The sequence below is a fragment of the Artemia franciscana genome, chromosome 9 (genome assembly GCF_032884065.1).
Source record: "Artemia franciscana chromosome 9, ASM3288406v1, whole genome shotgun sequence".
Taxonomy (NCBI): domain Eukaryota; kingdom Metazoa; phylum Arthropoda; class Branchiopoda; order Anostraca; family Artemiidae; genus Artemia; species Artemia franciscana.
Genome location: NC_088871.1, coordinates 31322354 through 31349085, shown reverse-complemented (window position 1 = coordinate 31349085; position 26732 = coordinate 31322354). Strand labels below are relative to the sequence as shown.

Sequence of the window (26732 nt, the reverse complement as noted above, 5' to 3'; positions counted from 1 at the left end):
CCCACCCCGTATATTCTTCAAACACAGTTCGATTTCTTAGAACAATCGTCCTAGGAAAATCCAAAGAAAAACGCACTTTCGAATTTGATTTTCAATGACATTATATTTTTATTGTTATGGTTTTCTAGGCTTCCACTACCCCCCACCCCCCATGTTCACTAATCATAATCAAACATTTCGTGGTAACAAGCTGCAAGTAAGGAGCGACTCGGTTCAATACCAACAGATACATCAAAAGCTAGCATATTATACTGATCCAAATACATAAAATTCATGAAGTTTAGTATAACCCAAGAAAAGTTACGAGCCTAGAAAATAGGCCTGATTTCTCAAACAGGGAGAGACACTATCTAAAAGTCCCCTAAAAAAACATCAAATTTAGCAGATCAGAAAACCCAATTGCAGAAGTTTCAACCTCCTATATATTTCCCATTTTTTTTTCAGAAGAAAGATCAGGGATTCGTGTTTGTTTGTTTTTTGTTTTTTTTTTCAGGGCTGATCGTATTGAAATAATGGTCCTAGAAGATAGGGAAAGGGTGTATTCAAACGAAAATTAAAAGGTATCGTGCCCTTACTAAGTAACCAAAACGATAGGAGGGCAACTAGCCCCCCTTCCAAGACCCTTTTTTCCTTAAAGTTATCTGAACAAAATTATGAGATAGTCACTTTGTTCAGCATAGTTGAAAGATCCAATAAATATATCTAGTACTTCTGTACTATTAATTTGAAAAGGAAAGATTTTCGAGGGAAGTAAAGAGCGAAGTTGAAACTTATAACGAAAAAAAATATAGCTTCAAGGCTTATCTAACATATCTATCTTTGTGGGATTGCAGAAAACTAACGCTTCACTGAATACACAGATGTCTGTCAAGTATAAAAAACAAGAATATTGATTTGAGAGTCAAAAATTAGTCCGTAGCCTCACAACAACAAAATAATCTACGACGCTTGTCACAGTCTTACACGAGCTACAATATCAGTAACTTTCTATACACGATCAAAAGTATCTTATAAACTTAGGCATAAAAATAAATATCTTAGTAAGTGCAAAGCGATGCCAAATTAAACGAAAAAGAAAATTAAGCAGCAATTCTCAAATGCTTTGTTTTGATACTGTTCAAAGTGTCCTTAGATCGTTTACTTTTACTGTACCAAAACTCCTATATTGTTTTGTTTTCAGTAAAGCGCTAGTTTTCTGTAATCCTACAAGCATAGGGAAACATCAACAGTTGGTTTATTTGCACTAGTTTTATCGATATATGTTAGATAGGCTGTGAAGTAATAATTTTTGTTCGTTTTAAGTTTTAACTTCGCTCTTTACTTTCCTCGGAAAAACTTTGTTTTTTAAAATTAATCTGGGCCCGTTTTAAATTCAAATTAGAAGCAACACTACAGTCATCACTTTTTCCTGGGGGGGGAGCGTTCATTTTAAAAATAAATTTAGTAGCACTTCAAAAAGTAGCTCCAGGCAAGTAGCTTCGACACAAAAGGTTAACTAAGCATGTAGGTACGACAAATGGTATTATAAACTGGGTTTATTGATATGAACTACAAAAGACCATACCTTTCTCTGCTTCTGAAGCAATAGCCACTTCGACCTACTGTTTATAATATCAATATGATGAAAAGGAAAAAGTGTGGTACTACCTTAGCCATATTCGTTCTTCATTTTTTTGTCCAAAGGAAGGACCTTATTGTCATTATTTGCTAATAGGCAAGCGACTATACCACATCAAAACAGGGCTTACTTATTGCTTACTTATTCAAACTATTGAATAAGTTTCAAAGGAAAAAAAATAATCGATTTTCCCAGCTGGTCTCACCAGTTATAATAACGACTCAAGACACATAATTTCAAGCAGCCGGTCATTTAAAATACCCACCCCCCACTCTTAAAAAGAGAGGGGGATGCCCATACCTAAAAAAATCCGGCGTATGCACCTGCTTGAACAACAAAGGAAGCTTGTTTTTCAACCATATTTGATTGTATGAACTGTCATTTTAATCATAGTCCCAAGTCTCAAAAACACTTCCAGTCAAAAAAAATTCTTTCAAGTCGAAGAAATACTTCATCGAACATCATTTGCACTGATATACATCCTCCTAGACACCCTCTAAACAAGCGATTAGGAATAAACCAAGGAGAGGTATTGGAAGGACACAAATTGAGCTGCTTCAACAACCATTTCCGGCAGGAAACTCACTGAATTGGCATAAAATGGAAACGGAACAGATCGGTAACAAAACGTCTGCCAAGTGTAAATGCAAGCAATGATCAATGCTCAGCCACTGGATTTCAGTAAATAAGAAAGTGGTAGAAGTTCAGACAAAATTCGGCTGCAGTAATCCAAAAGGCTTTAAATTATAAAAGTGATTTTCGGCTGTTTTTTTTTTTTTTTCAATTTTGTTATATTTCCACATGACACGGTCTTGTTCATAAGATTTACAATGTCTTGATCTTAAAAAGTTATTAAAGTTTCAAATAAGTAAACTATCAAAAGCCACTACATAACTACCCCCATTCTACCAATGTATACCTGCTAGATAATAGATAACCCCTGGCCACTCGGGAAAAATCTTGACAAGTACAATTGCTACTGTGCTACACTGACTATATGGCCTCATTTTACTAATGCATTTCTGGAGATATCCATCACCCTCCTATGCGAAGATATTTGATCACAGGCAACGGAAAACTCAGAGACTAAAACACCAGCAATTTTGATTTTAAAAAAATAAATGAAATTGAATTTGACCTATCTTTTCGAGGGTACGAAAAAGGTTGAAACTAGACCTACGTTGCCTGAGCAACGTGAAGTGTTGCGGCAACCATTGTCTGGTTTCGCCGAATAAAATGTTGCGGCAACCTTTGTCCAGCTTCGCCGAATAGACTGTTGCGGCAACCTTTGCCCGGCTTCGCCAAATAAAGTGTTGCGAGAGCAACATTTTGGTTTTGTTTCTTTGCTATCAGTTAAACGCTGAAGTTGTCAGCATATGGAAGCCTTTAAAACGTTATGTTCAAAGAAGAACGCAATCAGTAATCACGTGATCAAAGGCTATTCCTCAGCGTTGAAAAAATAACAAAAAAATATCGAAAGAAGGGACTAAATTGGCTTTGGAGCCATTTGAACTTCATCCTTTTCAATCGTAGACATGGTGACGGATTAAGACTTGGAACAACATCTTATATAATCTAGTTGGTATTATAAAACTATCCGTAGCTTTTCAGGATCAAAATACCATAGATGACACTATTAATTATTACGAAACTGCCTCGTTATTTTACGTTATCGTTTGTACCCGTTGTGTAAACACTTAATTCTAGGTTACAGTGAGTATGGGTAGGCTACACCAACTAGCAAGTTGCAAACCCCTCTTCACTAAAGATGATTGTAGCCTAACAGACGATTATTACTTACATGTCCCCTACATGTCTTACCACTGGAACCAACTCGGTCTTACCATCAAATACACTGTACACCAAAAGCAAAATTTGCAAACCCCTTACTGCCGAAGATGATTATGAGCTAACAGCCGACCTTTCCTTACAAGTCCCCTACATGTCTCACAATTGGTATCGGCTTATTTTTGGTTTCAGTGTGTACCCTACTGAAGTTGTCAACCCCTTGAAACTTTCAAACTAGTATATCTCATGAAGGAATTTTTGTACCAAAAAAATGGATGACATGTACTTTGATCAGCCCATCCAGAGCTATCGATTGCCGTCGAAAAAAATTCTATCTGTCTTAGTTCAAAAGTTGATTTTTTCTTTGCCGTAGGCCAAATTTCTAACGTCACCACTTAGAAACGAGCAAAGGATAAGCTCCAATTTCATTAGCAATGACAAAACTTTTAAAGTTTAAGAGGTACATCTGATAATATTTCTCTACCTTAATCCCAAGTCCGAAAAAACAAATCATAAACTCAGCCAAAATCACGGCAGCACTTTCGGACCCGTGGGAAAATGCCGCTGTTTTGCTTCTGTAAAATTTTTTATTTATCACTCAAAGAAGATATATTGGCTGTGGGGCCGGGTAACTGCCGTATATATTTAACACTTGTAGATGTTAGACAATCTTCAATTTAAAAGGGGTGCCTGCCTGCTAGGACGGAGCTTTCCACTCGAAAGCAGAAACATGGTTTGATGAAACGAAAGCTTGGCTGCACAATTTCAGATACTCCTCTCTGACATAGGCTACATAACTCCACTTCACTTCGCACACCATAGGCTCTGGCTCGTGGACAAGCAAAAACCATCCTTTTTGGCCCCAGACAAGAGTTCTGCGGAGCTTTCCAAAATGTAATGCCATATTCATCAATCCGGCCTAAAGTCCACACTTTCCGTAAAAACCGGACAGGTTAGACCTTACCAGTTTCCAGGAATAAGCCGACAACGGCGGCATAGAAAAGAAAAACGGAACAAAACCAGTGTTGCTTTCGCAACACAATCAATTTGTTCTACTTATCTAATTAGCGTTTCACCTCTTTTATCTGTGACTTCATTAATTGACTTCAATTATCCTAATGATTACTCCTCCCAACCTCCCAACCTTTGATAATTCTTTGTTCAATTAGCCAACGAACTTGGTTTCTATTTATTCTTTCTCACCAATACTGCCAACCAAAAATCATAAGACCACTATGTCTAATGTGGAGGTCAATGTAATTCAAAATAGACTTTAATTAATAAATTGGCACTAATTTATAGCTGAACTTTGAATATATCGATGTATATTTTAACTCTGGTGTGCGTTGTCAAGTATTTCACAATTGATTAAGTGATAATGAACCTCATTTTTTAAACATATTGTTTCCTTGGATATTTCTTTGGATGTTTATAATCAAACTAAAGCAATAGCGTTGACTTAGTAAACAGCGATAACCAAGGTATTATTCTTTCCCTGGCCAATACGCATGCAAGGGGTGGTAGTAGAAATTTTGAGAATGGCATATTTAATTGCAAATTGAAGGCTAGAGAGCCCTTTTCAAGAGGCGAAAGCGATTGGAAGGTAAACAGGCCTACCGTGCGTGCTATTTTTTGCCCCCTTAAATCCCAAGGGATTGGATTGGAATTTCTAGATTGTCATTTTTCTCAAAATAGTTAAAAAGTCGAAAAGAGTGAGTTCCCTAGGATGGCATGAGCAAAGTGCCGCAGGTTCAAGGGTCCTAAATTATCAAAAATTCTATTTGCGGAGAGCCAAAATCAAAACATGCATTGATTCAAAAACGTTCAGGAATTAAATAAAAAAAAAGTTTTTTTTTAACTGAAAGTAAGGAGCGACATTAAAACTTAAAACGAACAGAAATTACTTTTTCTATGAAAGGAGGTGCTTCCTCATCAACGCCCCGCTCTTTACGCTAAAGTTTGACTCTTTCTCTCAACTCTTCTTTTTAAAACAGTAAAAAACTTTAGCGTAAAGAGCGGGGCGTTGATGAGGAAGCAGCTCCTTTCATATACGAAGTAATTTCTGTTCGTTTTAAGTTTTAATGTCGCTCCTTACTTTCAGTTAAAAAAAACTTGTTTTTTTTTATTTAATTCCTGAACGTTTTTGAATCAATGCATGTTTTGATTTTGGCTCTCCGCAGAGGAATAATTAAAACGAAATTTGCATATTTATTTTTTTGACTAAATGGCTTTCTCATAGTTTTGATCGAATCATTTTGAGAAAAAAAAGAGCGGGGGAGGAAGCCTAGTTGCCCTCCGATTTTTTGGTTACTTAAAAAGGCAACTAGAACTTTTAATTTTTTACGAATGTTTTTATTAGCAAAAGACATACGTAACTTATAAATTAGCTTACGTAACGAACTTTTGTATTCTCATGTTTTTATTACACTTTCAATTGAAAAAACTTTTTATTTAATAATTGGAAGAAGACAAGTTTCAACGGGGATTAAATTGTCTGCCGACATTTTTCCGAAGGAAAATTTGGGTTGTGCTCTGCAGGGTGACAGCACTCTTAGTTTTTGGTATTTATTTTAATGGGTTATTGTAATAAAGTGATTTACTTCAAAATAAAGAGATGTATTATTATTAAAGCAAGGCGGTGGGTCAATACGCAAAGAGAGGGTGGTAAAATCCTCAAAGGAGTACTTTGTTTAATGTTGATGAGAAAAAATGCTTCAATCATGATAATCATCTCTGAAAAAATTAGTCCCTTTAATCATTTCTCAGTAGGGGGGCTGGAGGGATTAAAATCTAATAAAAGGGTCATCATTTTTAAAAAGGTCATCAGTACTTTATTTATAAATGTTTTATCAAATGCAGATATTCTACAAAGGCCTGAAAGAAAGGTGGACAAATTTCATAGAAACAACTCCCCGTCCAAAATGTTTCTTATTCATATGTACATGGAAGCAAGTATAAAGTGAAAGACCTAAACTTATATACAAATTCTTTGTCTTCTCAACAACCTTCTTGAAAAAAATCAAATTTAAAATAACAATGAACTCTTGAAAAGATTTTGTGATTTAGATCAGCGTGTTTTTTCACAGTTAAAAAAAGTTTGGAAGAATAGAAAGATAAGCCTACAAACCAAGATTAGAATATTGGAAGCTACAGTGATGACAGTGGTCAAATATGGCTCTGAAGCATGGACACTCCGAAAAGCAGATGAAAATTTACTAGATGTTTTCCAGAGAAATTGCCTACGAATTGTTCTGGGTACCCGGCTGACTGACCGTATTTCAAACAGTAGGTTGTACGAAAAGTGTGGTTCAATCCCGCTTTCTGGGGCTATAATGAAAGAAAGGTTGAGATGGCTAGGCCACGTTCTACGGATGAAGGATGACAGATTACCGAAAATTGTCCTTTTTGGCCAACCGTCTGGGGCTACACGGAAAGCAGGTCGTCCTTGTCTGGGTTGGGAGGATGTCATAAATAAGGATTTAAAGGAAATGGGAACTTCCTGGGAGGGTGTAAAGAGGGAGGCTTTAAATAGATTAGGTTGGAGGAGGAGCGTGCGTAGCTGTGTTGGCCTCAGGCGGTTTGGTGCTGCAGTGAGTTATTAGTAGTAGTAGTAGTAGTAGTAGTATTGATGCTCATGTTCAGTGGCCCATTGTGCAGGTTGCTGATGATCTACCTCCAATATTACCAAGATATGAACAATACTGATCCCTAGAACAGGATTTGCTGACAAGGTGGAATACAACATATAGTATGATGCAAAGTATTATTCAATAGAAAGGCCCTCTGGCACGTGTTTTATTTAAAATTAGGAAACCCTGACCTTGTTCTAGATGATGAGGAATATGAACTAATGCGCGACCTTTGATCTCCACAGCCAAATTTGTCTACTATAGTCAAGAATATCAAGGGAGAATTCTTTCCCACCCTAAATGTTGCTCTTGAAATGTTTTAAGTTTTTTAACTTTAATAATTCAAAAAATTACTAAAACCTTATAGAGATATATATCAGTATGTGTATACTAAACTGACAATCCACAGCCATTTTTTCAGTAAAGTACAATTATGTTCCTGTCTTGAAAAGGGACGAGAAGGAGACATAGTTTCTAGACCTTTCAACTAAACTGAACACAGTGACTATCTCAAAGTTTTGATTAGACGTGTTTCAGGAAACTCTAGAAATGGGGGGGGGGGGGATCCTCCAAACACCTTTGAACAATAAAATGTGAACAAGCCCTTTCAATTCCTAATCGAATGAGCCTTTTTCGAAGTTTCTAAGACAAGAAATGGCCATTTCAAAATTTCCATCAGATTTATTTTGTGAAAATACCAGTTATTTCTTTGGGGGGGGGGGAGGATATCCACCATCCGATCACTCTAAATCTTAAAAATGGCACTAGAATTCTGATTACTAATCCAACGAGTTTCCTCCGAAGTATACACGATCACCCTTTCTATATATACCTCATTTTGTCCCCGGGCATAACTTATAACCCTTGCCCTAGGGGCTGGGGAGAGGGGTGTCATCCTAAAAGACATAATTTCCGGTCCATTCAATTACGTTGAACAAAATTGCTATCTCAAAAATTTTATGAGATGCATTTCGGGAAAATACAAGGTAAAGAAAGATATCCATCCTCCGATCACACTGAACCTTAAAAAAATTACCAAAACTTATGATTAGCAATCCAATATGCCTCCTCCAAAGTTTATAAGATCACCCTTTCTATATATACCGTATATGCCACCAACGCAGAACTTACAACCCTTGCTCTGAGAACTCTGGGGGGGGGGGTTGTCATCGTCAATGATACAATTTCCAGACCTTTAACTATGTTGAACAAAATGGCTATCTCAAAATTTTGATTGCATTTGTTTTGGAGAAATAGTGAGCATGGGAGGGGGGTTTAGTTGCCCTCAAATCACTTTCGACCATTAAAAAGAGCACTAGCCCTTTCAATTTCGAATTGAATGAGCTACAACAACAAATGGTCGTCCCAAAATTTCTAACAGATATATTCGGGAAAATACGAGGTGTGGGGGTGGTGGGTATCTAACCTTCAATCACTCTGAATCTTAAAGAGGGCACTAGAACATCTGATTTCCAATCAAATAAGCCCATTCCTGAGTCTTTACGATCACTTTTTCCTATATATAGCTTATATCCCCCAAGGCATAACTAGATTTAGGATCCTTTGTCCGAGAGGCCAAGGGATCGAATCCTAGTGTACTCAATTATTTGGTTTGGGACGGGGCTCAATGGCGTGACTATGTAAGCTTAGCAAGAGTCAACCCAGCTCTAAATGGGTGTCTGGAGAAATCTGGGGGAGGTCAACATGAAGGGTGAGCAAAATCATAGGATGGTTGGCCCCAACCCCTCATCGCACTTCCTGACTGAAGGGTCAAGAAACGGAGATCAGTGCCGCCAGTAGAGACTGTAAAGTCCAGTGCCGTATTCTTTACCTTACATAACTTATATCCCGTGCTCTGAATTACACGGGGGAGTGGGGGAGGGTTGTCATCCTCAAAGATATAATATCCAGACCTTTTGGAAGGCAAGTTAGTTGCCTGCAGTGATTTTTGACTATCAAAAAAGGCAAAAATCCGTTCAATTTTTAATTGTAAGCTGTTTTCAAAGTTTCTACGACAACAAATTGTCATCTCAAAATTGCTATAAGATGCAATTTGGGTAAATACGAGGTTTGTGTGAGGGGGGGGGGTATATCCACCCTCCAATCGCTATGAATATCAAAAAGGATAATACAACTTCTGATTATCTATCCAATTATCCCCCTCCGGAGTTTATGATTATCCTTTTTATTTAAACGTCAAATACCCGAGGGGCACAGCTTATAACTCTTGCCATGAGGGCTGTTGGCGGTTTGTCGTCCTCAAAGACATCATTGAACAAAACCTTTCAACTACACTGGACAAAATGGCAATCTTAAAATTATGATAGAATGTGTTTGGGAAAATGGTGGGCGTGAGAGGGGGTCAGTTGCCCTCCAATCATTTTTGACTATTAAAAAGGCACTAGCCCTGTCAAATGTCCACAGGACAGCCACAATTGACCTCCAACTGAACCGACCCTGTGCCAAAAACCTAAGTTCGTTCAGAGTGGTTTGGAGACTCGTCGCCTCTTTCTCCAGGAGTCGACCAAGTGTGCTAAACTGTCTTCCACTACTTCGAATGCCGGGTGGGGTCCAACACCATAACTCGTGCGGGAGGCATAAATCAAGCACAAATGGGAGGCATTCAGCACGCATGCTCGAAGCACAACATCTATATGTATTGCGAATAATATTGGACATAGTAAACATCCTTGACGTACACCAGACTCGACAAGAGACCACACTAACAGCCCATTTTCCGTCTGGACTGCACAAACCTGTGCACCATACAGGGTTTTAATCATATTCACAAAGAGGACTCGGAAAAGGATAAACAAGTTTCTTTTCCAACAGCTTCAACTCTCTATCCGTGAATTAGTTTTTTTCTGAACACGGGCAAAAAAGAGTTTCTGTTTTCAAGGGGTTTGAGTTTTTTATCCTTTATTCCTTGGAGCAAGGGGAACTTGAAGGGACAAAAAAAGTCGGAAACTGAATGGACGAAAAAATAAAACAAATAATTGGCTTGCTTGAAATTCAGGTTCGAAAAATAACATTAGGTCGATATTACAATCCTCCCCTTCTCCCCAAACAGTAAATAGGACTCAACAATGAAACAATAAACTGTTCTAAACCACTTGACTGGTAACTACCAAGTTATTGGGATATCGATACTCTGATAGGATGAAATTTAGACATATAGACTTGGAATGGGAAAACGATATGGTAAATTTACCGAAAAGTAAACAGGCTGTTCGATTTACAATTCGATGCTCTGTCTAAATAAAGTCGTTTTTGTCGCCAAAATCGAAATATGTGTCTGAAAAAAATAGTCCGCTGATCAAATTAATTAAAGTTTCAGGAATTGATATTTGGGCAAATTCCAGAAAGTTTCACTCACGTGGCTCGTTTACTTTCTCTAAAATATACAAAAAAGTTTATCTTAAAATCAATTGTTTAAATAAGAGACAGAAACTGTACTTTCGGGAAAAGAAATATCCATTTCTTTGTTGCTCTTTAAATAAACAATCCATATTATACGCTACTATCGAAAAATTCCCCAACCCACCCAAATGCATTTGTGTGATAAAGGACTTGTCTCATGGCTTTTATCAGCAAAATTCGATTTCTTGGGGAGTGCATGATTTTGATGAAAGTCTGTGTAGGAATTCAGGAATGAAAGCATGAATGTAAGCGGCACTTTTTGTGCAAGGCTAATTGACATAATTCATTGCGTAATATATAATGCAATGTTAACTACTGCCGCTAGGCTACTTGACAAATAATAATAATAATAATAAAAAATTATCCGTTATTTCTCAGTTGCAATAAAATACACCTCGAGATTCATATCCACGTGAAAAAGTTTCTCAAATTTGGTGGAAGAGTTTAGCGCCTCGCCAATTGAGAGTGGGCATTTTCCCTCTTTTAGACTTCAAAAATACTTTATTCTTGGTATTTTACCTGAAAAACAACCTTTTTCGGTATGTTAATTGAAAAAAATGACGAAATTACCCCTTCTAAATTTTGAATAATACATTTTACCTCCCTCCGACATTTTTGTGAATTCGTGCCCCTAATTTAAGCGTTTCAATCTTTTAAGATCCAAGAGCAGTTCTATAATCAATAGCTGTTCTCCCAAGAATGGTTTTCAGTGCTCCTAAAAAAAAAAAAAAATACGGAAAACTGAGCTTAGGCCAACTTAAATTTTCAAAATAATTTAATTTGTCGTCTAATTGGTTTTGTGTTCTCAGCAAAGCTCCTGTTTTTCAGCATTCCATAAACATAGGGAAATGTCACAAGTCGGTTAGTTTGAACCACATTTAAAGCTATATGTCATACTCACAAGCTATAGTCATCTTAGTTTTTAGTAATCGCCCTTTAATTTTCTTTTCTTTTGGGAAAATGTTTTTTTTTTAATTGATACCTCGATAAAAAGCTGGAACAAAATAAATAAATGAGCTAGCCACCTGGTACGTATGTGGATGAGGGGAGGGGGGTCGAGCTTCAATCCCCTTAGAATATCATGACGGTTTCCATATTATCTTATGAAAATCGTACATTTCAATTTTCTACCAAATTTACCTGCTCACGTTACTTCCTTATATGAGAAATATCCTAAATATTAATACCACATTTCATGTAAAACTAGAGTCCTAATCTAACACCAAAATTCATATTCACAAACGAAACTATTCGGTTTTTCGGGAAGTTTCCATTCCTAGAGACATGGAAACATTAATGTGGCAATATTTGAACTGCTTATTAGTATTGTAAGCTAGAGGGACCCTATCAATCTGAAGGTTGGCCCAGGATAAATTTGATAAAACAGCGGCTGGTTAAGGGCTATGGTCTCATTTCTTAACAAAATTAAGCTTCTTCAAACTTAATTTGTAGAAGAAACATTTCGTAGTCCCATTCAGATCTATCAATGGAGGGGTCGTTCAGGGCTCATTAATCATGATTGAATGGGTTCAATGCCTATTACCATACAACAAGTAGTGGCAAATATTCTGAACTGATAATCATAGTGCAAGAAAAAATCACAAAATATAATAAAAAAAAACATATGATCATTACAAATTTAACATTTAAGAATACAATGGAAGGGTGAAATTAAAGTTTTTCTTTTATTTCTTAATTCTTAGGCTATCTCTATCACCCGATTACGTCTCTGATTAGTTTAGTTTTTCCTTGGATGTTTAAACTTTAATACAAACATTTTCAGTACTGGAAAATATTTTCCTATCCCAGAACCGAGCGTATTTTTAACCAGTTTAAGGGCGCATTTCAAAAGAAAAAGGGCGATTAGCCTTCCTTGACTAGTCTCTGATTTGTTTAAAAGAATATATATTAAAAGACTTGTCTCGAGAAAAATCAGAATGATTTCTGGGTACATTGTAATCTTTCCCGCCATCATTTCTAAACACTATATTGCTGAGATTGACTTGACTGATAAGAAAATAAACAACAATATGTGTAAATCTGATGGTTGCCATGGCCTTGTTCATCTTAAATGGTATTGTTCATTTAATAGCAATATAAATCGGCAACTTTTGGGTTTGAGAAGTGGATTTCATCCCTACCTCCTCCCCAGCTTTTAATCCCAGCTTTGTTGCTTGTAACTGTATTTATTAAATATAACAAAAAAAATACGTATCAGTTTTATTCTAATGAACATGTAAAGTTAAATAGTTGCGAATTTTTAAAAATATTTCATGTCTAAATTCACCTGAGAATCAAAATTTTTGTGTTTTATGGAAGTTTTGAAAGCTGCAGCTTGAGAGCTAATCGGATGATAAAAATTTTACAGACATGCTTGTAGCAGTAATGGAACATCATAATAATTTTTCGACTTTTTCATTTATGTCCAATAGGTTCTACGCCTTTGAGTAATCATCAGATATAGTATTTCTTGAAAAAGTGGCCAATTTTGCAGAAACGTAGTAAAGAGGTAATCGTTTATTCAAAGAGCCAAATAGACCTTCAAATTAGCCTTTCAAAGAATTAAATTAGAAGTACCTCAGAGCTAGGAACTGATTAGTATCAAATCCTTGTAAGTAAAGAAATGTTTCACAGAGAATGACAGATTTCAAACTATTTCAGCATTATGCCGAGTCAGTTCCGACTCCATGTCCCAAAGAAACAGAATAGTTTCCACTAACGTGCGCAAAACTCAAAAGATGAAAGCCAATTTAGTAATTTTTTAACTATGTAATTTAACAAGCCGAATTTTGCTAGAGTACTTACTGCATTTTTTACTTTTAAGTGACACTACATATAAGAAAATTACCTCTTTAACTATTGAATAATAAAAAAGTTCTTTTTCAGTTAAAAGTAAGGAACAACACTAAATCTGAGACCGAGCAGAAATTATTCCGTACATGACGGCCATCGTTTGGATAAAACACATCTGATCAAAATTATGAGAAAACCATCTTTTTTAGCATAGTTGAAAGGTCCAGTAATTATGTCTTTGAAGATGACAACTCCCCAAGGCAAGAGTTGTAAGTTATATTCCGGGGAATATAAGGTTTTTATGGAAAGGGTGGTCGCATAAACTTCGGAGGGGGCTCATTGGATCGGCAACCAGAAGTCCCAATTCCCATTTTTAGAGTCAAGGTGATGGCAGGGTAGTCACTACCTCAAATACATCCGAAACAAATTTTGAGATAGCTATTTGTTCAAAAATTGTCAAAAGATCATATAACAAGGCCTTTGGGGATTGGGCTGACCGAATCAGCCCAACCCCCTCTTTTCCCCAAACACATCTGATCAGAATTGCGAGATGGCCATCTTGTTCAAAATAGTCCAAAGGACATACAACAATGCCTCCAAAGTCGACGCAAACCAACAAGATCCCAAGTGCAAAAGTTGTACGTTATACCCTGGGGGCATATAAGGTTTTTATGGAATGACTGGTCGCATAAAGTTCGGACTGGGCGTTTGATTGGAAATTGGAAGTTATAGTGCCCTTTTTGGCTGCTATGAAGTAGTTTGAAGGCAACAAGCCCCTCATCCCCCATCCCAACAGGCCCCCATCCCTGTGTCCATCATTTCCCAAAACAAACACCCGATCAATATTTCGACGCATCTCTTTTCTTCGGCATTTTTCAAAGGTCCAATAATTAAGCCCTTGGGGATGTTCGCTCCATAAAGGTTATAATTACTTTCTAAAAACAAAAAGGGCATTCAGGTGAGCCTTTCAGAGACCGTTGAACTAAATCAAAACAACTTCTGTATATATGAAATGCCAAAATCGCTTAACTCAGGAATAATTGAGTATACTGCTTTGGAACTTTCAGGAAATAATGAGGGAGATCACCAATTCACAAATAAGCCAATTGACGAAATTTGTATGCTACTACAACTACTAAAACTACAACCCTTACTACATTTAAAATATTAAGGGAAATTTTAACTAAATCAAATGGCACCATGTGCATTCACATTGTAGTTTTTAGTTTTTTTTGTAGTTTTTGCCTTTTTTTAGTTTTTTTAGTTTTTTAGCTTTTTATTTTTTTTATTAGTTTTTAGTTTTTTTTGTAGTTTTTGCCTTTTTTTAGTTTTTTCAGTTTTGACGTCACCTAATCCAGTTTTTTCAGGTGACGTCACCTGACACATCCATCCACACATCCACAGACAGACAACTTATTTTTATATATATAGATATACTAGCTGTTGGGGTGGCGCTTCGCGCCACCCCAACACCTAGTTGGTGGGGGCGCTTCGCGCCCCCCCCCAAGCCCCCCCGCGCGCGTAAGTCGTTACGCGCCATAATAGTTACGCGCCATTGTAGTTGTGTCCCTATGTCCCACCTGTGAATATAGATATATATATATATATGGTTTTAACTACGTAAAACTTGCGAATATACAACATTCTTTGCTGTCCCATTGTCTTTGCATATAAATAGATTGTCAGGTTATCCCCCTGTTTCCCCCGGTGTCCCCGTTGTAGTTGTGTCCCTGTGTCCCGGTCGTCATTTATATTCCCTGTGTCCCGGGTCCCGGTCATCATTTGTATCCCGGTGTCCCGGTCTGTATATACATTCGTTTTTTAGTTTTGTTTTTCTCCTTTATTTTTTTCCTTTTTTTTTCTTTTTTAGCTTATTTAGATTTTTAGATTTTTTAGTTTTTTTTATTAGTTTTTAGTTTTTATTTCTTTTTAGTTTTTTTGTCCCGGTCGTCATTTATATCCCCCTGTTTCCCCCGGTGTCCCCGTTGTAGTTGTGTCCCTGTGTCCCGGTCGTTATTTATATTCCCTGTGTCCCGGTCGTCATTTGTATCCCGGTGTACCGGTCTGTATATACATTCGTTTTTTAGTTTTGTTTTTCTCCTTTATTTTTTTCCTTTTTTTTTCTTTTTTAGTTTATTTAGATTTTTAGATTTTTTAGTTTTTTTATTAGTTTTTAGTTTTTTTTTCTTTTTAGTTTTTTTGTAGTTTTTACCTTCTTTTTAGTTTTGTTAATTTTTTTTTTTTACTTGTGTCCTGGTCGTCATTTATACTCCCTGTGTCCCGGTGCTTTGTTGATTGCTAATCGAACATTCCTTTTGTCCTGGTCGCTTTCTCTTTGAGTGTCGTCATTTATTTTTTTCTTTTTTAGTTCTTTTAGTTTTTACCTTTTTTAGTTTTTGTTAGTTTTTTAGATGAAAATTTTTTTTAGTTTTTTCCTTTTTTTCTTTTTAGTTTTTTATTGGTTTTTACCTTTATTTTAGCTTATTTTTCAGTTTTTTCCTTTTTTTAGTTTTTTTTTATTTTTTTCTTTTTTTTAGTTTTTTACCTTTTTTTAGTTTTTTTAGTTTTTTAGTTTTTTAGCTTTTTTACTTTTTTTATTAGTTTTTAGTTTTTTTTGTAGTTTTTGCCTTTTTTTAGTTTTTTCAGTTTTTTTTTAGTTTTTTATTGGTTTTTACCTTTATTTTAGCTTATTTTTCAGGTTTTTCCTTTTTTTTTAGTTTTTAGTTTTTTTTAGTTTTTTACCTTTTTTTAGTTTTTTTTAGTTTTTTTAGTTTTTTAGCTTTTTTATTTTTTTTATTAGTTTTTAGTTTTTTTGTAGTTGTTGCCTTTTTTTAGTTTTTTTAGTTTTTTAGCTTTTTTATTAGTTTTTAGTTTTTTTGTAGTTTTTGCCTTTTTTTAGTTTTTTTAGTTTTTTAGCTTTTTTATTTTTTTTATTAGTTTTTAGTTTTTTTTGTAGTTTTTGCCTTTTTTTAGTTTTTTCAGTTTTGACGTCACCTGATCCAGTTTTTTCAGGTGACGTCACCTGATCCATCCACAGATTAGTTTTTTACCTTTTTTTAGTTTTTTTAGTTTTCTTAGTTTTTTAGCTTTTTTATTTTTTTATTAGTTTTTAGTTTTTTTTGTAGTTTTTGGCTTTTTTGTAGTTTTTTTAGTTTTTTAGCTTTTTTATTAGTTTTTAGTTTTTTTTTGTAGTTTTTGCCTTTTTTTAGTTTTATAGTTTTTCCCTGTGTCCCGGTGCTTTGTTGATTGCTAATCGAACATTCCTTTTGTCCTGGTCGCTTTCTCTTTGAGTGTCGTCATTTATTTTTTTATTTTTTAGTTCTTTTAGTTTTTACCTTTTTTAGTTTTTCTTAGTTTTTTAGATGAAAATTTTTTTTAGTTTTTTCCTTTTTTTCTTTTTAGTTTTTTATTGGTTTTTACCTTTATTTTAGCTTATTTTTCAGTTTTTTCCTTTTTTTTAGTTTTTTTTTATTTTTTTATTTTTTTTAGTTTTTTACCTTTTTTTAGTTTTTTAGCTTTTTTACTTTTTTTATTAGTTTTTAGTTTTTTTTGTAGTTTTTGCCTTTTTTTAGTTTTTTCAGTTTTTTTTAGTTTTTTATTGGTTTTTACCTTTATTTTAGCTTATTTTTCAGTTTTTTCCTTTTTTTAGTTTTTTTTAGTTTTTAGTTTTTTTTTAGTTTTTTACCTTTTTTTAGTTTTCTTAGTTTTTTTAGTTTTTTAGCTTTTTTATTTTTTTTATTAGTTTTTAGTTTTTTTTTGTAGTTGTTGCCTTTTTTTAGTTTTTTTAGTTTTTTAGCTTTTTTATTAGTTTTTAGTTTTTTTTGTAGTTTTTGCCTTTTTTTAGTTTTTTTAGTTTTTTAGCTTTTTTATTTTTTTTATTAGTTTTTAGTTTTTTTTTGTAGTTTTTGCCTTTTTTTAGTTTTTTCAGTTTTGACGTCACCTGATCCAGTTTTTTCAGGTGACGTCACCTGATCCATCCACAGACAGACAACTTATTTTTATATATATAACTAGCTGTTGGGGTGGCGCTTCGCGCCACCCCAACACCTAGTTGGTGGGGGCGCTTCGCGCCCCCCCAAGCCCCCCCGCGCGTGTAAGTCGTTACGCGCCATAATAGTTACGCGCCATTGTAGTTGTGTCCCTATGTCCCACCTGTGAATATAGATATATATATATATATGGTTTTAACTACGTAAAACTTGCGAATATACAACATTCTTTGCTGTCCCATTGTCTTTGCATATAAATAGATTGTCAGGTTATCCCCCTGTTTCCCCCGGTGTCCCCGTTGTAGTTGTGTCCCTGTGTCCCGGTCGTCATTTATATTCCCTGTGTCCCGGGTCCCGGTCATCATTTGTATCCCGGTGTCCCGGTCTGTATATACATTCGTTTTTTAGTTTTGTTTTTCTCCTTTATTTTTTTCCTTTTTTTTTCTTTTTTAGCTTATTTAGATTTTTAGATTTTTTAGTTTTTTTTTATTAGTTTTTAGTTTTTATTTCTTTTTAGTTTTTTCGTCCCGGTCGTCATTTATATCCCCCTGTTTCCCCCGGTGTCCCCGTTGTAGTTGTGTCCCTGTGTCCCGGTCGTTATTTATATTCCCTGTGTCCCGGTCGTCATTTGTATCCCGGTCTGTATATACATTCGTTTTTTAGTTTTGTTTTTCTCCTTTATTTTTTTCCTTTTTTTTTCTTTTTTAGTTTATTTAGATTTTTTAGTTTTTTTATTAGTTTTTAGTTTTTTTTTCTTTTTAGTTTTTTTGTAGTTTTTACCTTCTTTTTAGTTTTGTTAATTTTTTTTTTTTACTTGTGTCCTGGTCGTCATTTATACTCCCTGTGTCCCGGTGCTTTGTTGATTGCTAATCGAACATTCCTTTTGTCCTGGTCGCTTTCTCTTTGAGTGTCGTCATTTATTTTTTTCTTTTTTAGTTCTTTTAGTTTTTACCTTTTTTAGTTTTTTTTTTAGTTTTTTTAGTTTTTTACCTTTTTTTATTTTTTTTTAGTTTTTTAGCTTTTTTATTTTTTTTATTAGTTTTTAGTTTTTTTGTAGTTTTTGCCTTTTTTTTTAGTTTTTTGTCCTGGTCGCTTTCTCTTTGAGTGTCGTCATTTATTAGTTTTTTCCTTTTTTTTTTTAGTTTTTTATTGGTTTTTACCTTTATTTTAGCTTATTTTTCAGTTTTTTCCTTTTTTTTAGTTTTTTTTTATTTTTTATTTTTTTTAGTTTTTTACATTTTTTTAGTTTTTTTAGTTTTTTTAGTTTTTTAGCTTTTTTACTTTTTTTATTAGTTTTTAGTTTTTTTTTGTAGTTTTTGCCTTTTTTTAGTTTTTTCAGTTTTTTTTTTAGTTTTTTATTGGTTTTTACCTTTATAGTTTTTTTAGTTTTTTAGCTTTTTTATTTTTTTTATTAGTTTTTAGTTTTTTTTGTAGTTTTTGCCTTTTTTTAGTTTTTTCAGTTTTGACGTCACCTAATCCAGTTTTTTCAGGTGACGTCACCTGACACATCCATCCACACATCCACAGACAGACAACTTATTTTTATATATATAGATATACTAGCTGTTGGGGTGGCGCTTCGCGCCACCCCAACACCTAGTTGGTGGGGGCGCTTCGCGCCCCCCCCAAGCCCCCCCGCGCGCGTAAGTCGTTACGCGCCATAATAGTTACGCGCCATTGTAGTTGTGTCCCTATGTCCCACCTGTGAATATAGATATATATATATATATGGTTTTAACTACGTAAAACTTGCGAATATACAACATTCTTTGCTGTCCCATTGTCTTTGCATATAAATAGATTGTCAGGTTATCCCCCTGTTTCCCCCGGTGTCCCCGTTGTAGTTGTGTCCCTGTGTCCCGGTCGTCATTTATATTCCCTGTGTCCCGGGTCCCGGTCATCATTTGTATCCCGGTGTCCCGGTCTGTATATACATTCGTTTTTTAGTTTTGTTTTTCTCCTTTATTTTTTTCCTTTTTTTTTCTTTTTTAGCTTATTTAGATTTTTAGATTTTTTAGTTTTTTTTATTAGTTTTTAGTTTTTATTTCTTTTTAGTTTTTTTGTCCCGGTCGTCATTTATATCCCCCTGTTTCCCCCGGTGTCCCCGTTGTAGTTGTGTCCCTGTGTCCCGGTCGTTATTTATATTCCCTGTGTCCCGGTCGTCATTTGTATCCCGGTGTACCGGTCTGTATATACATTCGTTTTTTAGTTTTGTTTTTCTCCTTTATTTTTTTCCTTTTTTTTTCTTTTTTAGTTTATTTAGATTTTTAGATTTTTTAGTTTTTTTATTAGTTTTTAGTTTTTTTTTCTTTTTAGTTTTTTTGTAGTTTTTACCTTCTTTTTAGTTTTGTTAATTTTTTTTTTTACTTGTGTCCTGGTCGTCATTTATACTCCCTGTGTCCCGGTGCTTTGTTGATTGCTAATCGAACATTCCTTTTGTCCTGGTCGCTTTCTCTTTGAGTGTCGTCATTTATTTTTTTCTTTTTTAGTTCTTTTAGTTTTTACCTTTTTTAGTTTTTTTTAGTTTTTAGTTTTTTTAGTTTTTTACCTTTTTTTAGTTTTTTTAGTTTTTTAGCTTTTTTATTTTTTTTATTAGTTTTTAGTTTTTTTGTAGTTTTTGCCTTTTTTTTTAGTTTTTTGTCCTGGTCGCTTTCTCTTTGAGTGTCGTCATTTATTAGTTTTTTCCTTTTTTTTTAGTTTTTTATTGGTTTTTACCTTTATTTTAGCTTATTTTTCAGTTTTTTCCTTTTTTTTAGTTTTTTTTTATTTTTTATTTTTTTTAGTTTTTTACATTTTTTTAGTTTTTTTAGTTTTTTTAGTTTTTTAGCTTTTTTACTTTTTTTATTAGTTTTTAGTTTTTTTTTTGTAGTTTTTGCCTTTTTTTAGTTTTTTCAGTTTTTTTTTTAGTTTTTTATTGGTTTTTACCTTTATAGTTTTTTTAGTTTTTTAGCTTTTTTATTTTTTTTATTAGTTTTTAGTTTTTTTTGTAGTTTTTGCCTTTTTTTAGTTTTTTCAGTTTTGACGTCACCTAATCCAGTTTTTTCAGGTGACGTCACCTGACACATCCATCCACACATCCACAGACAGACAACTTATTTTTATATATATAGATATATATATATATCTATATATCTATATATATAAAAATAAGTTGTCTGTGGATGGATGGATGGATGTGTCAGGTGACGTCACCTGAAAAAACTGGATCAGGTGACGTCAAAACTGAAAAAACTAAAAAAAGGCAAAAACTACAAAAAAAACTAAAAACTAATAAAAAAAATAAAAAAGCTAAAAAACTAAAAAAACTATAAAGGTAAAAACCAATAAAAAACTAAAAAAAAAACTGAAAAAACTAAAAAAGGCAAAAACTACAAAAAAAAACTAAAAACTAATAAAAAAAGTAAAAAAGCTAAAAAACTAAAAAAACTAAAAAAAGGTAAAAAACTAAAAAAAAATAAAAAATAAAAAAAAACTAAAAAAAAGGAAAAAACTGAAAAATAAGCTAAAATAAAGGTAAAAACCAATAAAAAACTAAAAAGAAAAAAAGGAAAAAACTAATAAATGACGACACTCAAAGAGAAAAAAAAAGGCAAAAACTACAAAAAAAACTAAAAACTAATAAAAAAAATAAAATTATAAGTTCTAGTGCCCTTTTTATGAGTCAAAAGGGATTGGAGGGTAAGCAGCACTCCTCCCAAGCCCATTCACTTCCCAAACACTTCTAATTAAAATATTCAGACAACCATTTCGCTCACCATAGTAAAGCAGTCCAGAAAAATGAGCAGAGATAGTCAAATAATCTTCCAGGCATAAAAGATCATGAATCACCATCAACAAATAAAGGGAACACAAACGAACTTAAATAACTATAAACAACAGAGACAAACTCAAAACGAGCAAAAATTAACATGAGCAGGGCTGACAACTCCCATACCTTCTGAAGGCCAGAACACAATTTGCACTTTACTGAAAAAAAGGGTTGTCAATTTTCATTTTTTTGTTGTTGTGGATTTTTACTTATTTAATTCAAAAGAATGGAATACTTTTATGTATTTTTTTTTTTTCCAGTAAAGTACAATTACGTTCTGGTCTTGAGGAGACATGGGGGCTGTCAACTCTACTCAAATTAATGTCTGCTCGTTTTTAGTTCAAACATCCATACCTTTCTCAACAGCATATACTATATGTATGCAAGGAACAAATTGCATAACTTACAGCCCTTGCCCTGAGGACTGTGGATAGGTTGACATCCCAAAACACATAACTACTGGACCTTTGAACAATGCTAAACAAAATAGCTCTCTTGAAATTTCAATGGATGTGTCTTTAGGAAGGATGGGCTTGGGAAAGACTAGTATCCCTCTGTCTCTTTAAATCTCAAAAGGGAACTAAAACTTTCCATTTCCAATTAAATGAGCCTCCTCTAAAATTCATGCAACCACTCCTTCCATAAAAACATTATATACCCCCAGGGTATAACTTATAACCCTTGTCTCCAGACACTGGAGGTTATGTAAACCCTGATGGCCTTGTTATATGATCTTTGGACTATTTATTTGAACAAATAGCTAAATTGAGTTTCTATTGGATGCCTTTGAGTAAAATAGGCCACGAAGGGGGAGGGGGCTAGTTGCCCTTCCATCACTTTGACTCTTAAAAAGGGAACTAGAACTTCTGATTTCCAATCCAATGAACCCGCTCCAAAGTTTACATCCCCAATCTTTTCAAAAAAACTTATATGCCCCCATGCAAAACTTAAACCCTTGCCCTGAGGGCTGTGTAGGGGGTGTCATCTTCAAAGATACAGTTACTGGACCTTTCAACTACACTGAATAAAATTGCTACCTTAGGAACTTTGATTAAATGTATTTGAAAAATTATGGGCATGGGAGGGGCTGGTATCCCTCCAATCACTTTTTGCTATTAAAAGGTACACTAGAACTTGCAATCTCCGATTGAATTAGCCCATTTCCAAGTTTCTGTGAAAACTCCTTCAACACAAAGTGCCCCAGTCTAAAAAAAATATATAAATAATGATACATTGTGCTCACACCACTCTTCACTTATGCAGCACTATTGCACTGTCTACAGTTAAACAAAAATAAGCTTTGTATAACAAAAGTAAAGAGCAAAGCTATGTCCTGAGCAGAGTAAAAAAAACATAAATAATAACAAACAACAGACTAAATGTTAAATGGAAATGGTATCAGCCTTAACAAAAAGAGAAACCGATTAGTTTGCAACATACCAAAAATAAAATGGATATTCAACTCAAACTCAAAATGAGCATTACTGGATATCTGAAATGCAAAGTCATCCCCCTTGTATCCCTCAACAAAGAGATTTTTTTAATATCTGTTTCTTACAACTTTTAGTTTACTGTTCATAATAATGTCTTGTATTATTTTTTTCTTTGGTCTGCACTAGCTTTGCTTTTTCCTTTAGTAAAAAAAAAAAACTTGTATCTTTTTTATTTTATCTCAGTTCATTTTTAAATCATTACTGTAAAAAGAAAAAAGAAAGAAGAAGAACTAAAAATGCCCTGAAGATAGTGATTGAGTAACTCATGATTTAAAAAGGGTTCAATTAAAAAAAAAACTTAAAACTGAATCTATACATAAAGCAAATTTCCAAATGTATAATTTTTTTTAGTTGCCTTGTAAGCAAAGAGTAAATGAATAAAATATTTTAATGTTTTTTGATGTTCATATTTTTAGGGCATATTTATCCCAAAAAGTAGCCTATTTAAACATTCCTTGTGTTACTGTCTTCTTAAAGTTGTCAACAAGACTAAAAATTAAATTCTAAATTAGTTCACCAGTCCAATGTTATAATGTCTTTGAATGGTCACTATAACCAAATTGCTGGGTGTCAAAACGTTACAAATATTATCCTTCTTTCAGAATAAAACAATTTAAATTCACAGTGTACAATTTTTGCATAAGACTTGAAGAATAATCAAAACCATTATCAAGATAAAGAAGAATTAAAAGAGTACTATATATTTTCAAGCCCTTCTATTTTCGCTGTAAGACACTAGATAACATGGGTAATTAGAATGAAATACATTGAAACTTAACCCAGCTAAAATTATAATTGAAATTTAAATTGGCCAGTAATTTTCATACTGCAAGAATTTTGTTACAAAGCATTCAAAATGCCAAAAGGAAAGTGGCAGTCCATTGTTTACTCCATTTTTCTCCATATACATGTCCAAAACATATATATCTCTTTAGACAAAATGTATAGTAAAAAAAAAAATAATACTAGATGATATAGTGTATGTGTATTGTGCTACTGAATGTGCATTGGAAAAATTGTATTTCTTAAGTAACTTCTTTACTTATGTGAAAACAACCCTTATTTTGAGCTTAATGTTATTATTTTCTAACAATATTGAAAAAAAAACATCATAGCCAAGATTATAAGGTCTTATAGGTTACAAGGCAAGGGTAAGGGCAAGATTATGAGAGATGGGGGACATCACAGAATACACAGTATCTAGTTTTTTCAACTATGCTGAACAAAATGACTTATCTCAAAATTTTGATTAGATATGTTCAAGGAATTGAAAGGATATGGAAAGGGGACTGGTTGCCATCCAATTACTATTTACTCTGAAAAAGGGCACTAGAGATTTCTATTTCAAATCCAATCAATTTTAATCTTCAAAGACATTTCTGATAAGCCCTTGTGACAATCTGTATGCATACACTATTTTCTGATTTAGTACAGCTTTCTTCATAACATTTCCTCAAATGTTCACTTTAATACCCTCAGTCTTGGTAATACTTGCTACAGAAATGGTAGTTGCAGCAGTAGAAGTAGTAGCTGTGGCATGCAAATATTGCATTTTGGTCCCCATTCATTGAAAGTTCCAACTTAATAACCTATTCCATACAGGAGATATACCCTTTGGACAATCTGCATATACATAGTGTCTTGGGTAGCTAGTCCAGTGCATACAGTAGAAAAGTGAAATGAGCATTATATAACATGCCTGGGCAGTAATAGCACTTTGCTAAGTGTTTTTTTTTTATAGTTTTTTTCATGTTATAAATGCTGAGTTTGATTTTGTTTTTAGAAGTGTGTTTTTTTCTTTTGTTTTGTTTTTTCTTGTATTACTCCATCAGTTTTGAATTTTTTCTTTGCAATATGATGGGAAATAAATATATACATACCTAGTGTCTTGATTAAACTCATGTTTCTCTCTATATTGTATGTAATTTCCAGCTTGATACAGTAAGCTGTTCCAAAGGTATTGCTGATAAACCTTTCAAAAAATGTGTATGCATATAGCCTAGTATGGTATGTTTTGATTTAGTTCAACATTCCCTTGGAACATTTCCTCAAATTTTTACTTCAATACCTTCAGCCTTGGTAGAACTTGCTACAGAAGTAGTAATTACAATAGTAAGAGTGGCAGTATCTTTTGCAGATGTAGTGTTATCAGTAGTACAAACATCATGCAAATAAATATTGCCTTTTTGGTCAATTGTTCATCACCCTTAACATTTCCTGAAAATTCCAACATTCTCTGAAAAATTCATCTGAATGCCCTTTGTCATCTTGAACGTTAAAGGACAAACATCCTGCCCTTTCTTGATAGCACACACTATATGTAAACAAAAGCCAAATTGGGTAACTTATAGCCCCTTCTCTGAGAGCTGTGGGCAGGGGGATAACCAAGACATAGTCAGGTTGACTGACTATTCAACTATGCTGAAAAAAATGGTTATCACCAAATTTTGATTGGATATGTTTGAGGAATCACTTGGCGTTGGGGGGGGGGGGGACTCCAATCACTTTTCACTCTCAAAAAGGGTTTGGCTCAAAAACGCTGGCTTTTAGGGTAAATAATACAGATTTAGTTTAGTTTTCAATACCTTTCAAAGAAACCTTGTTAGATCTTCAAGCTTCAATTCTGATCTGACAATAAAAACAAAAATTCCTTGTGGCACCAGTTCTAAGACTTCCAACAGCTTTAAATGGGAAACTATTTCAAAATCGGTTGCCAAAATTTCGATATTGCTTCTATTGCCATCTAATGCGTTAATTTTTGGAACTCGACTTACATCATAGACAAAATATTTGCATTACAGACGTCCAACATTAATAACTATATTGTAGCAATCAGTTTCGTGCTTTTGCTTGTCTACCCTCAGTTTCTCAGGCTTCTTGCACGCACTGAAGCCATCATAATAGCTTTAAAAAACCATATACCACATCTTTTTATAATATTGTAAGACAGGGCACATAGATATCTACATGAAATACTTCTTGTCCATGGCAAAAATCAAAAGTCACTAGCTTTTAGTGAGTTTAAGGGGGAAATAGCCTAATTCTTATTCGCAGCAATTTATGTTCGTTTTAATATCTCACTTATTATTAATTTTGTTTTTCGTTTATATTATTCATTCATCTAATTTATTACTTATTTTACTTAAATTGCCGTGACAATCGATTTAAATGTCTGTTCGTTTTGGATTCCGCTTATTACTAGTAATACAACTAACAACTCTCTGCAGAACTAAGCCACTTGAGGCAACAGAGTAATAAGGTTCTCCAAAAAATTTCTTACCTTTCTTTTCAGTTCCCAATCTCGTATAACTTATTCCTTAAAATCTCTTTCCACTCCCTTGGGGACATTTTTAACTATTAATCTAAAAATGAAAAGTGTGGTCGATTCTTCTTCACTCCTTTCTAAAATCCCACTTTTCATCTTTTCTACAGCATTTTCTAGCGTAATAAATAGTCTAGTATAAGTAAACTGCTTCCTCTGGAAACCAAACTATTGTTTCTTTTAATACCACACTCAGAATAAACACATTTTTTTAAAGGGGGTTTAATTGAATTTTGTCTTAAAATTATTAAGTACTTCCTCTTTCTAATTTTATATTCGTAAACTTTAATAATCTATTTCTAATTTTACAACCACTTTATTTCGAAAACTCATTTACTACAGAATCAGCACCTTAGACTATTTTATTTTATTCATAGTGAAACTTTCTCTTTATTATACTTGACTATTATATGGTTTAATTTATTCTCATTTTTGATTTTAATCTCGGTCATTACTTTTATTTGAGAGATTTTGTCTTTAAAAAGTTTGAGTAGTCTTTGTAAGGATGGTAAATGGCGTTTGTTTATTTGTTGTTTTTTTCCAAGGGTGTTAGTGTCAAATTAGTGTTTGTAAAATACAAAGAGTAGGTTTATTAATGGAACTCGAGGTTATACAGCTTCCAAAACTGCTAAAGAGTGTGCACGACAGAAAATAGATGATTACTGCCATTTTTTGCTGCAAAATTAAAATTAGTCTTCACTCAAAGAGAATGAAAATTCAGTCAGGTGGAAATTTTAAGATAGCTAATCGATATAAAACTATGAAAATACTCTATTACAGTATTTAGTATTTAGAAAATACTGTCATATGGTAGCCACTTTGCCTCTAAGCATGTTCATAATTTATGCAAAAAAACAAGACGGACTCAAAAT

The 26732-nt window shown here is 33.7% G+C and overlaps 2 protein-coding genes across 8 annotated transcripts in view; one reads left to right on the top strand and one right to left on the bottom strand.

Annotated features, from left to right (window-relative positions):
* Positions 1-25256, bottom strand: part of LOC136031270 (protein draper-like) — a 237994-nt gene extending 212738 nt beyond the window's left edge. For 4 of the 6 annotated variants that reach the window (XM_065710702.1, XM_065710704.1, XM_065710706.1 and 1 more), the window contains exon 1: positions 25124-25256. The gene's annotated coding sequence lies outside the window, so the exon portion shown is untranslated. Of the gene's footprint in view, positions 1-13032; positions 13132-25123 lie in introns of those variants that run through there. The other 2 variants (XM_065710703.1, XM_065710705.1) reach the window with 2 other exon arrangements.
* Positions 6823-26732, top strand: part of LOC136031269 (putative leucine-rich repeat-containing protein DDB_G0290503) — a 62486-nt gene continuing 42576 nt past the window's right edge. The window contains exon 1 of one of the 2 annotated variants that reach the window (XM_065710698.1): positions 6823-6996. The gene's annotated coding sequence lies outside the window, so the exon portion shown is untranslated. Of the gene's footprint in view, positions 7008-26732 lie in introns of both variants that reach the window. The other variant, XM_065710699.1, reaches the window with a different exon arrangement.